At 39.8% G+C, this 15,338-nt stretch overlaps 1 long non-coding RNA gene across 2 annotated transcripts in view; it reads right to left on the bottom strand.

Annotated features, from left to right (window-relative positions):
* The window catches only part of LOC123332938, a 40,360-nt gene extending 25,485 nt beyond the window's left edge, over positions 1–14,875 (bottom strand). Inside the window, exons 1-2 of one of the 2 annotated variants that reach the window (XR_006550120.2) lie at positions 14,484–14,875; positions 14,264–14,356 (exon numbers count right to left, since the gene is read on the bottom strand). This is a non-coding gene — a long non-coding RNA (uncharacterized LOC123332938). The remainder of the gene's footprint in view (positions 1–14,263; positions 14,357–14,483) is intronic. The other variant, XR_006550119.2, reaches the window with a different exon arrangement.
* Positions 14,876–15,338: the final 463 nt, after the last annotated feature.

The following is a 15,338-nucleotide window of genomic DNA, read 5'->3' as shown; positions in this document are numbered from 1 at the left end:
TGAAATTCCACTCACCATAGATATTGCAGTTTCCCGTTTCAGTCAAACCAAGTTCGTTGGCCACTAAAATAAAATATCAACCCTCCTTAGGGCAATATAACAAAAGCCAGAGTCTCTCCATGATAACATTCACAATATCCAGGATATAATGTAAAAAATATTCAACATATGATTCAATCTAAAGAGAATGTAAATAATAGATGCCAACCTCAATATGGTCCTTATTTTGGTTTACAAGAAAAGTATTTCAAAATAGCTATTATAAATATATTCAGGGAAGTCAAGGAAAATACACTCATAGTGAATGAAAGAAACTTCAGCAGAGAAACAAAAAATATAAAAATGTAACAAATGGAAATTTTAGAACAACAACAACAACAAAAAATCTGAAATTTTAAATTCAACTGATGGGCCTAAATGGTAAAACAAAGATGAAAAGTAAAAGTGAATCTTTAAATGGATTAATAGAAGTTACTCTATTTGAATAAGAAAGATGAAAAAATTGAAAAAAGTACTTCCCTAGTGGTCCATTGGTTAAGAATTTGCCTGCCAATGCAGGGGACATGAGTTCAGTCCTTAATCTGTGAAGATTCCACATGCCACTGGTAAAAGTCCATGTACCACAGCTACAGATTCCACACTCTAGAGCCTGTGAGCCACAACGACTAAGCCCACGGGTCTAGAGCCTGTGCTCCGCAACAAGAGAAGCCATTGAAAGGAGAAGCCATTGAAGGAGAAGCCATTGAAAGGAGAAGCCACTGAAAGGAGAAGCCTGTGTGCTGCAACTACAAAGTAGCCCCTGCCCGCCACAACTAGAGAAAAGCCTGCACAGCAGTGAAGACCCAGCACGGCCAAAAATTAACTAATCAAAAACAAACTCACAAAGAATAAAATGGCAGGCCGTTTTCCAAGTCCAACCATATCAGTATATTAAATGTTAATTGGCTAATCATTCTGATTAAAAGATACAAATCAACAGAATGAATTTTAAAAACTCAAGTCCAAATTAAATGCTATGCATAAGAGACACATTGTAAATGTAAATAATGGACAAAAAAAAAGACACCATAAACAGCAAACAGAGTAAGGATGAAATGGCTGTAGTAATATCAGATAAAACAGATCTCAAGAGTATTACGAAAAATGATGAAGAACATTTCATAATAATAAAAGGATCAGTTCATCAGAAAGGCATAGCCATCATAAATGTGCTAGTGCTGCTGCTGCTGAGTCGCTTCAGTCGTGTCCGACTCTGTGCGAGCCCAGAGACAGCAGCCCACCAGGCTCTCCCATCCCTGGGATTCTCCAGGCAAGAACACTGGAGTGGGTTGCCATTTCCTTCTCCAATGCGTGAAAGTGAAAAGTGAAAGTGAAGTCGCTCAGTTGTGTCCGACTCCTAGCGACCCCATGGACTGCAGCCTACCAGGCTCCTCCATCCATGGGATTTTCCAGGCAAGAGTGCTGGAGTGGGGTGCCATCCAGAGCTTTAAAATCTATGAGTAAAAAAACTAACAGGATGAAAGGAAGAAATAAATGAGGCTACAATCAGACTGAGAGAATTTAACAGCCCTCTTTCAACAAATAATAGAAAAGCTAGACAAATACCAATAAATATACAGAATAGAATAACTGGACATATCAGTCATATAAATGTGCATACACTGTACAATACACATTATTTTCACATGCATATTGTAAATTCATCAAGATAAACCATATGTTAGGCCATAATGCAAGTTTCAACAATTTCAAAGAATTAAAGTCATACAAAGTATGTTCTTTCACTATTAAAAGATTAAATCAGAAATCAGTACCAATAATATAGCTAGGATAATCACAAACATCTAGAAATTTGACAACAGTCTCCTCAATAATCCAAAGGTCAAAGAAGAAATCACTGAAGAATTAGAAAATATTTGGAGCTGAATGATAATGAAAATACAACATACAAATATTTGTGGTATGTAAACAGTTAAAGTAGTACTTAAAGGAAAAATTATGATTTTAAATATCTATATCAGAAAAAGAAAGATCTATAATTAATGACCTTGAGAACCTAGAAAAAGGACAGCAAAGCATTAACAAACTCAAAACAGGAAAAAAGGAAATAAAACTAAGAGCAAAAAAACAATAAAATAGAAAGCAAACAATAAATAGAATACTAAAGGCAGAAGCTTATTCTCTGATCAACAAATTTCCAAGCTCCCTAGTCAGACTGAGCCGAAAGTGGGAGGGGGAGTATGAGAGGAGGCCACAAATGACCATTGTCAGGAATTTTTGCTAAGTTGCTTCAGTCGTGTCCGGCTCTGTGTGACCCCACAGACGGCAGCCCACTAGGCTCCTCTGTCCCTGGGATTCTCCAGGCAAGAACACTGGAGTGGGTTGCCATTTCCTTCTCCAATGCATGAAAGTGAAAAGTGAAAGTGAAGTCGTTCAGTCCTGCCGAACTCTTAGCAACCCCGTGGACTGGAGCCTACCAAGCTCCTCCGTCCATGGGATTTTCCAGGCAAGAGTACTGGAGTGGGGTGCCATTGCCTTCTCCACAGGAATTTTTTAAAAGTGTTAAAACTAAAATACTATTAAGAAGAAAAATTATAAACAGTTTTATATAAAAATTTTGACAACCTAAGCAAAAGAAATATATTTCTTGAAAGCTAGCACAGTACAATCAAGAAGAAAGAGACTGCTTGATAGTTATTAAAGAAATGAAAATACCTTGTTAAAAATTCTTCTTACAAAGAAAAACACTAGACTCAGATGTCTTTAGTGGTGAATTCTGCCAAACTTAAGGAAAAAATACCAATTCTACACACACTGCTCCAGAAAATAGAGGAGAAGAGTGAAACTGTCCTGATGCTAATACATATTAAGATATTACAATAAAACTAAAGATTCCATGTTGGTCATGTAACAACAGGCTGGTTCCAAAAAGGAAAAGGAGTACATCAAGGCGTATATTGTCATCCTGCTTATTTAACTTATGTGCAGAGTACATCATGAGAAACGCTGGGCTGGAGGAAGCACAAGCTGGAATCAAGATTGCCGGGAGAAAGATCAATAACCTCAGATATGCAGATGACACCACCCTTATGGCAGAAAGTGAAGAAGAACTAAAGAGCCTCTTGATGAAAATGAAAGAGGAGAGTGAAAAAGTTGGCTTAAAGCTCAACATTCAGAAAACTAAGATCATGGCATCTGTCCCATCACTTCATGGGAAATAGATGGGTAAACAGTGGAAACAGTGGCTGACTTTATTTTTGGGGGGTTCCAAAATCACTGCAGATGGTGACGGCAGCCATGAAATTAAAATACGCTTACTCCTTGGAAGGAAAGTTATGACCAACCTAGACAGCATATTCAAAAGCAGAGACATTACTTTGCCAATAAAGGGTTGTCTAGTCAAGGCTATGGTTTTTCCAGTGGTCATGTATGGATGTGAGAGTTGGACTGTGAAGAAAGCTGAGTGCCGAAGAATTGATGCTTTTGAACTGTGGTGTTGGAGAAGACTCTTGAGAGTCCCTTGGACTGCAAGGAGATCCAACCAGTCCATCCTAAAGGAGATCAGTCCTGGGTGTTCATTGGAAGGACTGATGTTGAAGCTGAAACTCCAAATTTTGGCCACCTGATGCAAAGAGCTGACTCATTTAAAAAGACCCTGATGTTGGGAAAGATTGAGGGCAGGAGGAGAAGGGAACGACAGAGGATGAGATGGTTGGATGGCATCACCGACTCAATGGACATGAGTTTGGGCACACTCCAGGAGTTGGTGATGGACAGGGAGGCCTGGCATGCTGCGGTTCATGGGGTCGCAAAGGGTCAGACACGACTGAGTGACTGAACTGAACTGGACTGAAAGATCCATATATTTCATGAACATAGATGAAAAAAACCCTAAACTTTAAGAAAATCAAAATCAGTAAGATATCAAAAAAGTAATACATCATGATCGAGTAAAGTTTACACCCGTAATGCAAGGCTGCCTTAATAGTTAAAAAGAAATCAATGCAATTAACCATATTAATAGAACAAAAGAGAAAAATAAAATGCAGGGGAAAATTACGTGACAAAATTTCACTCCCCTTCATGATAAAAATTCTCAGAGACAAACTATGAACAGAAGGAAACCTCCTCTGTGTGGTAAAGGACATCCAGGGGAAATCTTACAGGCAATGTCATCATTATGATGATACAATGAACACTTTCCCCTTAAGATCAGGAAGAAGGCAAGGATGTCTTAACACAGGTCATGCTAGCCATTGCAATAAATTAAGAAAATTTAAAGTCATAAAGATCATACCCAAAAAAAGAAGGAAAACTGTCTCTACTTGCACAAGACAAGATTATTTATGTAGAAAATCCTCAGGGAGATACAAAACAACTACTAGGACTAATTAGTGAATAAATCAAGATCTCAGAATATGAATTTAAATTTCTAAAAATCAAGATTAAAATAAAGGTTAATTGAATTTTTATATAATAGCAGTAAACAATAGGAACACAATTTTAAAATGTCATTTCTAATAGCACCAAAAAATGAAAATATTCTTAGGAATACATTTAACAAAATCTATATAAGACTCCTATACAAAAAAGTACAGAGTATTGCTGAGAGAAATTAAATATCTAAATGGAAAAACATACAATGTCCATGGATTAGAGGACTCTATGTAATTAAGATGTCTCTCTCCAAATGCACCTGTGATTTCAACATAATAAAAATTCCAGTAAGGCTTTTTATATAGAAAATCACAACTATAAAAATTTTACATATTAATAGATATATACAGAAATGAAAAAGAACAAAGTTGGCATACTTATACTATCTAACTTCAAGACTTACTCCAAAGACACAATTAATACTGATTATAATACTGGTTAATTCTGATTCATTATTATTAAGTAAAGTTCATATTTTCATCACATTTTCTTATTTTCTCTAACAGCCTTTTCCTGTTCCAGGGTCCCATTCAGGAGGCCACACTACACTTAATTATCATGTCTTCTTGGTCTCCTCTTCTAGCTCAGTTGGTATAGAATTCGCCTGGAATGCAGGGACCCCAGTTTGAATCCTCGGTCAGGAAGATCTGCTGGAGATGAGATAGGCTACCCATTCTAGTATTCTTGGGCTTCCCTCATGACTCAACTGGTAAAGAATCCACCTGCAATGCGGGAGAACTGAGTTCAATCCCTGGGTTGAAAAGATCCCCTGTAGAAGGGAATGGCTACCTGCTCCAGTATTCTGGCCTAGAGAATTCCATGGATTGGAGTCCATGAGGTTGCAAAGAGCTGGACACAGCTGAGCGACTTTCACTTCAGTCTCCTCTTGACTATGACAGTTTTTTTTAGCTTTCTTTATTTTTGATGACTTTGACAGTTTTGAGAAGTATTTTGTAAACTGACCTTCCATTGGGATTTGCCTGATGAATGATCATACTGGGTTCATGGGTTTAGAATTACATATTTATCTTTAATGATTATGCTCAAGGCTGAGAGAGGTGCATTAAGAAAAGCATTCTCACATTGTGAGAGTAAAAATTGCTACACCTTTCCCAGAAAAAAATGTAATACTGTGATGATACTTCATGCAATCAAGTGATTTCACTTCTAAGACTTTCAAAAAAAATTATCAGAGATAAAGACAAGGACTGAACTCTCTCTCTGCTCCACATGTAGGAGGAATTGGATGAAGACATCTATGTAAGACACAGAACTAGGAAAAAGAATCTAAAGGAAGTTCTTCCAAAGGGTTCACAATGTTTTTCTCTGGATCATATATCTTTTTAAAATTATTTTCTATATTTAAAAATTTTCCTACCATGAACACATATTACATTTATTATCAGAGAAAACAATATTTTTTAAGAGAGTCACGTAAATACATTTTAGGTCTGAATACATTCTGTAGGCCAGGAAACACAATGGGCTGAGGTGATATACCATTCCCTGCCTTCAGAATGCTAGAACTCTGCCAGGGACTTGATTTAAACTGTCCCCAGGACACACAGGTCAGGGGTCTTTCTATTTAATAGTTGACATTAGGATTCTCTCCTCTCTACATCTGTGACATGGCTCATGGAATGCTTGCCTTGTAATACCCATGGTTCTTTATCTCCAATAGAATCAAGACCAAGATCCTTACCCTGACAATTCTCCCAATATTTGGTCAAACAGTACCGTCCAAAATTTAGGTTCTATTACTTTCCTTACAGTTGTTTGCTGAATTTTCTGAAGACCAAGTTGTAACTAATTCATCTTTTTACCTTCTGCCCATAAGCCCTTATTGTGTTGAATTAAAATGTTAACAATTACTGTCCAGTATAATCCGACTAATTTTTTTCATCATTGCCCTGAATGTACCTCACTCACATCTGCCTCTGCACCTGTCTTTGTACCATCCCCACCCCCAACCTAGCAACTTCCCATTCACATCTTTTCCAGCCCTTCAGGTTCCAGATAATTCTGAGTCCCTCCACGAACTTTCTGCTCCTGATTGGCTAGTCCCTGCTTCTGATTTCCTGAGGCTCTATTCAGATATGGCTGCTGCACTGTCTCACAGTGTCCTCTATTAACATCGAGTTTAGTATCACCTCATACCAGTCGGAATGACCATCATCCAAAATACCTGCAAACAATAAACGCTGGAGAGGATGAGGAGAAAAGGGAACCCTCCTGCACTGCAGAGGACATCATGCGAAATGCCGGACTGCATGAAGCACAGGCTGGGATCAAGACTGCCGGGAGAAATCTCAATAACCTCAGATATGCAGATGACACCACCCTTACGGCAGAAAGTGAAGAGGAACTAAAGAGCCTCTTGATGAAGGTGAAAGAGTAGAATGAAAAAGCTGGCTTAAAACCCAACATTCAAAAAACTAAGAACATAAACCCTGAGAAAGCCATAATTCAAAAAGACACATGTGCCCCAGTGTTCACTGCAGCACTATTTAAAACATCTAGGACATCCTTGGAAGAAAAGTTATGACCAACCTAGATAGCATATTGAAAAGCAGAGACATTACTTTGCCAACAAAGGTCTGTCTAGTCAAGGCTATGGTTTTTCCAGTGGTCATGTATGAATGTGAGAGTTGGACTGTGAAGAAGGCTGAGCACCGAAGAATTGATGCTTTTGAACTGAGGTGTTGGAGAAGACTCTTGAGAGTCCCTTGGACTGCAAGGAGATCCAACCAGTCCATTCTGAAGGAGATCAGCCCCGGGATTTCTTTGGAGGGACTGATGCTAAAGCTGAAACTCCAATACTTTGGCCACCTCATGCAAAGAGTTGACTCATTAGAAAAGACTCTGATGCTGGGAGGGATTGGGGGCAGGAGGAGAAGGGGACAACAGAGGATGAGATGGCTGGATGGCATCACTGACTCGATGGACATGAGTCTGAGTGAACTCCAGGAGTTGGTGATGGACAGGGAGGCCTGGCGTGCTGTGATTCATGGGGTCGCAAAGAGTCAGACACGACTGAGTGACTGAACTGAACTGAGGACATGGAAGCAACCTAGATGTCCATCAACAGATGAATGAAAAAAGAAAATATGAGTACATATAAACAATGGAATATCAGTTGTAGTGAGGTGGATGAACCTAGAACCTGTTATACAGAGTGAAGTAAGTCAGAAAGAGAAAAACAAATATCATATATTAACATATATATATATATGGAATCTAGAAAAATTGTACTGATGAACCTATTTACAGAGATGAACTGGAGACACAGACATAGAGAACACAGCAGGGGAAGGAGAGGCTATAACAAATTGAAAACTAAGTAGCACTGATGAAAACACTATCATGTGTAAAACAGATAACTAGTGGGAAGCAGCTATATAACACAGGGAGCCCAGCCTGGCGCTCTGTGACCATCTGGAGAGTGGAATGGGGAGTGGGGGAGGGGTGAGAAGGAGGCTCGAGAGGGAGGAGACATATATAATTATGACTGATTCATGCTGATGTACAGCAGAGAACACCACAACATTGTAAAGCAATTATCCTCCAATAAAAACATGAAAAAAATAAAAATATCAAGTTTACATGTGCCTCAGCCAGGAGCAATTAGTGGAAAGTCCCAGAATTCTATAAAAGAGAGAGCCTGAAACCAATATTGCTATTCCCATCTGGGAAATCACAGTCAAGTATTTCTGCTCTTAGAGCTCTGTTTTTGTTTACCATCTGTAAAATGGGGATACTATTGCAAAGGGACTGTGCCAAGATCAAAAGAAATAAGACACCAAAAGAAAAATAGGCTTTATTATTATTTGTACCATGATCATACCCTTTCTCTTCCAGAGAGTTCATAGTTTCGTGATATCATGGCACTCTTCTGTATCTTCCAAGGCATCTCACCCAATATACCACACACAGCACACTACCTTGAAAGTAAGAAGATATGCCTGATTTACTATATGACCTTGGACAACTCACTTGACCTCTCTGAGTCTCCCTGTCTGTTACATGAGTCATATTGCTCTATTGCCCCTTGTTATTTCACACCACTGTTAAGAGACAACAAGTAGATGATGATGTGTAGTACTGCATTATCTAAAAAGTACCTGCAATCTGTGAAATGTGACTGTTAGCCTTAGTTACCATCAAATATACTCAATATATGGACTTCCCTGGTGGCTCAGCAGTAAAGAATCCACCTGCCAATGCAGGAGACGCAGATTCGACCCCTGGGTTGGGAAGACCTCCCTGGAGAAGGAAAAGGCAACCTACTCCAGTATTTTTGCCTGGGAAATCCATGGACAGAGGAGCTTGGCAGGCTATAGTCTATGGGGTTGCAAAGAGTCGGACACGACTTAGCAACTAAACAACAATACTCAATATATATGCATCAACTTCAATTACTCTTCCTTCTTTTCAAATTCTGCTTAGTACACTCAACCCCTCTGGTGTTCCCTTGAGAAATAAAAACCTCCCTCCCTGAGCTACATACACTCTACTAACTCTGACTCAGAGTTAACATCAGATACTAGCTTCCTTCTCTCTCATGGGCACCATGGTTCACACAAGTGATGAAGTTCTCCTCCATACCTTGGCTTCTAGGAGCCCAGATCCAACCATGCCGACCTCTAGCAACGATGCAGGACTTCTAAGCATGCATTCTTACACTAACAAGGCTCCTGACTTCATCTTTTTCTACTATTTCATTTTTATCCTGTACTTTTCATTTTCTCTTTTATGTTGTTACTTGTAACTCTAAAACCCAACCCAAATTTCTTCTGAGGTGAAAAAGAACAAAAATCAACAATCAAAGTTCCACTTAGTTGCTAAAGACAATGCCTTGTTTTCTTACTGCAGGATGCTATGATTCCATAGCAACTGTGGCAATCTCTGCGGTCACCCAGTGCCAACAGGAATGGCTGTGGTAGATAGTTCAGAAAAATGAATACAATGGTTTTCTTGCCTGTATGAATGTGACTTTGCAGCATGACTTTGCAGCACTGTCTCTCAAAAGGTGGAATATACTTCTCTACTCCTTGAAGCTGGGTGGGTTTTGTGATTTGTTTAAATAAATAGAATGCAGCAGAAGTAAAGTTAAGACAGTTTGCTACGATTCAAAAGAACTCGAAAAGTTCCCATCCCCCTTGAAATCCCATCCAGCCATCAAGTGAACAAGCCCAGGTTATCCTGCTGGTTAATGAAAGACATGAGACCTAGTTACTCCCATTGCCCCTGCTCACCACAACTACAGAGAAGCCCGTGCGGCAACAAAGACCCAGGGCAGTCAAAAATAAATAAAATTTTTTTTAAAAAAGCAAAGAATGAAAAAAATAGAATGTACATTAGTAAACCTCTAGTCTGAAAATTACTAATTTTCAAGACCACAAAGAGCAAAGCTCCTCATTTTGCAAATGATGAGAATGAGGCTCAGGGAATAAGTGGAAACTAGCCATAAACCTAGGTCTCCAAACTCCAGGTCTTGCTGCAGTTCAGAATACTCTCATCTTCACCACAGGAATCTCTACAAATAATTGACCATGGTGATAGAAAAAAGAAATACACACACACACACAGATATCTCCTAAAGGAAATGCTATGTCATTTGTCATTCCTCATCCATCCTTTTGGCCAGAAATCCACATCAGCTTTTGTCACTGCCATATTATCAGGCTGGCTTCACTCAAGACTCACTTATTGTCTGCAAATGTTGCTATAATTAAATCCAAGTGGCCGCTGTGAGTTATCATCACATACCCTCTCCAGCCATTAGTCAGATTTCCAGGGCTGCAGTTCTTTCTAAAGAGGTCACTCACTCTTCTCTTTCCTCCTTGGCTATCTCAGCAGGTTTCTGTTTCCTTTTCTTGGGCAAGGAACATTTAAGCCAAACTCACTTTCAGGCAATGGGCCAATCTTCCCATTTATCCCTGTGACCTTACAGCAGTCAGGAAGTTTCTCACCAACATCACTACTGAGCTGGGGTTGGGGGTTGAGGGGCAGAGGAGGAGGGAGCTCTGAAGCAGCATCTGTGAGAGCAGAGGATGGGGGGGGGGGGTGCTGTTTCTAATAGAGAGCAGGACTGCCCTCACCATCACCGTCGACGTCTATGTAGCACAACACGGTACTTCAGCTCTCTAGACACTCCCAATAATCTTTCCAGCTAGGGAAGAGGAAACTGAAGAACTTTTGATTTGATGGAATCAACAGAATCACCTGATCCAAACTTCTCCCCGTCCGTACCAATAAGGAATCTGAGACCCCCACGAGGAAAAGTGCCCAGCCCCCAGTCATTTAGTGAGTGAATGACAAGATGGGTCAGACCTCTCTCCCACCTGAATCTAAGTTCAGGAAGCATTGCATTCTTTGCTCTGGGATCCCAGAAGACTAATAAGCAACAGTAAAGGAATATATCTTGAGGATATCCTCTAGGAAACCATGTTGTGTTGCCACCATTTCTAGTCAACATGACTCACAGGAGGTTGACCGTGCTTCCCAGTTCCAAGGAGAGGCACATGGCCCAGACCTAGATTTTTTTTTTTAATTTATTGAAGTATGGTTGATTCAATGCTGTGCTAGTTTCAGGTGTATAGCAAAGTAAATCAGTTGTAAATATATCCACTCTTTTTAGATTCTTTTCTCAGATAGGCCATTAGAGTATTGAGTAGAGTTCCCTGTGCTATACACTAGGTCCTTATTAGTTATCTATTTTATATACAATAATGTGTATGTCAATCCCAATATCCCAATTTATCCCTCCCCCACTTTCCCGCTTGGTAACCAGAAGTTTACTTTCTACATCTGTGACTCTACTTTTGTTTTGTTAATAAGTTCATTTGTACTATTTTTCTAGATTCCACATATAAGCAATATCACCTGATCCTGGATATTTTAGAACACACACCCTCCTTCTGGCCACAGTTATTGGTTCAGAGATAATTATACTTAAATAAGGCCAACGAGAATCATCCCCAGGATTTTTGCTAGAATTTTCAGAAAAGAATCTATGTTCTCTGGGACTGTAAATTGTAAGGATAATAAAAGCTTTGAGTTGCTAGAGGCCATCTTTGTCACTAGTTTTAGAATAAATCCAAACATTAACATTGTTTGAACTCCTAGATTCAAATAATGTCTGAAGACCTAGACTTTTCAGTTATAGGTCAATAAATTTTACCTTAAAAAAAAATAGTCTGAATTGTGCCATCATTTGTAAGCAAATGAATCCTAACTATCACACCAACTTTTCTCAATGAGTTTCAATCATGATTGAAATTTGAAGGCTTCTCTGGTACAACACAGCTTTGAACATGATCACTGACAATATGAGCACCCCCTTCCCCTACCCACTTACACACCCAATGGACCCCCTACATGGAATTATTCCCTGAGTCTCCCAAATGAATTATTATTAGGCACTACTTTTTGCATTATCTCTGACTACACTGTCATTAAATTCTTTCAAATTCCCATAAGGGAAAAAATACACATAACTTAAGCAACTGGGTTTTTAGGACTCTTGTTTACCTAATAGAAAAGGGCCCCGCTGTGAGAGCATAAGCATCCAATCCACAATCCTACTGCCTTGGTACATACCCACCTCCAGCCAAAGGGCAGTATTAATGATGGGCATTCAGACTGGACAACCCATCTGAAACAAAGCCTGCTATAGGGACCTCTGCTCAATATTCTGTAAGAACCTAAGTGGGAAAAAAAATTTGAAAAAGAATAAATATATGTTCATATGTAACTGAATCACTGTGCTGTATACCTGAAACCAACACAACATTGTAGATCAACTATAGTCCAGTATGAAATAAAAAGTTTCTTAAAGATTGCTAAAAGTTCACAACAGCATTTTTTAATTCACTATAAAGAGCTTCTCTGAACAAAGTAAAATGTTATTAGTGAAACCCCCTTGGCAGTCACATTAGCTTGGCCCTCTCCAAGACCTATCTTCTAGGTGATAGAAAAGGTTCTCAGAGACAGTTAATAAAGACGCTTCAAGAATTGCCATATGCTCACCATATACTGTGGTGTGGAAAGTGAAATTGCAACCAAACAAAATAATAATATAATAGGAATAATAATAATTAGAATTGCTGGTACAGACACAGAATTGTCTGTTGAAAAGACAAAGCACCCAGTGCCAGCGCACCGCTTTTTAACGAAAGCCTTACTAACAGCTGAGATTTGTGGACACTAAGAAAGCAGAAGCTTGGCTGTCAAAGCAAATCAGGCCAAGAAGCCCTTCTTCTTACTATAAACATACCTGTTTCTCTGTGTACAGTGTGGTACCAAATGCTAGCCCAAGGATGATTTTTCCATTTTTCCATTAGAGCCAAAATTGTACTTGATGGGATGGATGGATGGATAGACAGATAGACAGACAGACAGACAGACAGACATGTGTGTGGGCTAAGTTGCTTCAATCATGTCCTTCTCTTTGTGACTCTATGGACTATAACTCCCCAGGCTCTTCTGTCCATTGGATTCTCCATGCAAGCTTACTGGAGTGGGTTGCCATGTCCTTCTCCAGGGGATTGTCCTGATCCAGGGATTGAACCTGCATCTATTACATCTCTTATGTCTTTTGCACTGGCTGGTGTGTTCTTTACCATAAATGCCACCTGGGAAGCCCCTAGATAGATATTGCTTCTTAATTCATTTCAGACCCAGGCAATACTCACCTTTGCCATCACCTCTCTGAGATAATTATGCATGTGACGCATTCTGGTAAAAATGTATGTCCTTAACTTAAAGCAAATAGCATCCTTATCCTCAAAATGCATTGCATGCAAACAGAATAATTTTACTCTCAGGGCACAGATGCATGATGGAGAAAAATGAAGCAATCAACAAGAGAGTACACATTAATTCAGGAACCTGAATAGGAGATCCATACCTACATTATAAGCTAACTCCCCTTTGTGCAACTTCCATCATGGGATGTTCCTTATTTAAATAAGTATTTATTAAGTACCTACTCACAAGCTGGAATCAAGATTGCCAGGAGAAATAGTAATAACCTCAGATACACAGATGATACCACTCTAATGACATAAAGCAAAGAGGAACTACAGAGCCTCTTGAAGGTGAAAAAGGAGAGTGAAAAAGCTGGCTTAAAACTCAACATTCAAAAAACTAAAATCATGGCATCTGGTCCCATCACTTCATGGCAATACATGGGGAAAAAGAGGAAACAGTTATAGCTTTTATTTTCTGGGGCTCCAAAATCACTGCAGTGACTGCAGCCATGAAATTAAAAGATGCTTGCTCCTTGGAAGAAAAAATATAACAAACTTAGTGTATTAAAAAGCAGAGACATCACTTTGCTGACAAAGATCTGTATAGTCAAAGCTATGGTTTTTTCAGTAGTCATGTATGTATGTGAGAGTTGGACCATAACGAAGGCTGAGCGCTGAAGAATTGATGCTTTCAAACTGTGGTACTGGGAAGAAGACTCTTGAGAGTCCCCTGGACTGCAACAAGATCAAACCAGTCAATCCTAAAGGAAATCAACCCTAAATATTATTGGAAGGACTGATGCTGAAGTTCCAATATTTTGACCAGCTGATGCAAAGAGCCAACTCACTGGAAAAGACCCTGATGCTGGGAACGATTGAGGGCAGGAGGAGAAGAGGGCAACAGAGGGTGAGATGGGTGGATGGCATCACTGACTCAATGGACATGAGTTTGAGCAAACTCTGGGAGATAGGGAAGGACAAGGAAGTCTGGCATGCTGCAGGCCATGGGGTCACAAAGAGTCAGACACAACTCAACAACTGAAAAACAAGTACCAATACTGAAATACAAGTACCAAGTACAAACGAGTGTCTCAATACTGGGCTACATGAGCACACAGTGTGAACAAACCATGCACGGTCCCTGTGGTCTTCACAGTGCTTCCAATCTAAAAGAGAAAATAGATATTAATAAATAAATAAACTTGAATCTGTTATCCCAGTCATCTATTACTGCAAAACAAACTATTCCAAACCACAGCAGCTTCAAGCAGCAACCACTGTATTAGATCTCACAATGTTGAGGGTCAGGAATTCAGGCAGGGTTCAGCTACGCAGTGTGTTCCATGTGGTGTCAATGGAGGTCACATGACAGAGTTCAACAGGCAGGTATGGTGTAGTCTGCAGGGTCCAGTGTAGTTCACTCACACGTCAGATGCCTTGGCAATAACAGCTGGAAAACTACACTTGGCCAGGACGGTCGATCAAGGGACTCTATGAGGACCCTCTGGCCCGGCACTGTCAGAGTACTCAGGCATCTTGCTGAGGGGCGTGCAGCTCCCAGAAAGTGCCCCAAGAGACAGGAAGCAGAAGCTCCCAGTTTATTAAGGTCAGAGGCTAGAAACTCTCACATCATAAGGGTTGCCACATCCTGTTGGCCTCACAGTCAGAAAGCCTGCCCAGATTCAATGCAAGGACAAACGATCTCACCTCTTTCTGATGGAAGAAGAAAGAATCTGCAGCTGCAGTCAATCTACCACAAATATATAATTTCACAATCGTGAAAAATACTGTGAAGGATGAGAACAGGGTGCCATGAGGGAAGCGGGCTGAGGGGGAAAGTCTAATTTAGCTCAGGTGAACAGGCAGCTCTGGGTTCTCTCCAGCTCTGAAGGGTAAGTAGGCATAAGCTTTAAAAGGGAGCCTGTCTTCATCATACAACAAATACAGCCCATCTTCAGCATCATCTTCCCCTTCCCCTTCCCCTCCCCAAGGAAAGCTATCTTTATTGGTGGTTTTAAAAAAAAAAATTTCAATAGGGTGTTTTGTGTTTTTCTAACTCCTTGGAAGACAGGCACATGCTTCAAAACTCTTGAATTCCTTCTATTCTCTGAGGAGTGAAATAAATTATAGCCCTGAGAATTTATTTAA

This window comes from Bubalus bubalis, chromosome 3 (assembly GCF_019923935.1).
Source record: "Bubalus bubalis isolate 160015118507 breed Murrah chromosome 3, NDDB_SH_1, whole genome shotgun sequence".
Taxonomy (NCBI): domain Eukaryota; kingdom Metazoa; phylum Chordata; class Mammalia; order Artiodactyla; family Bovidae; genus Bubalus; species Bubalus bubalis.
Note: the sequence above shows the minus strand (reverse complement) of the source record. Positions and strands in the feature narration are given on the sequence as shown.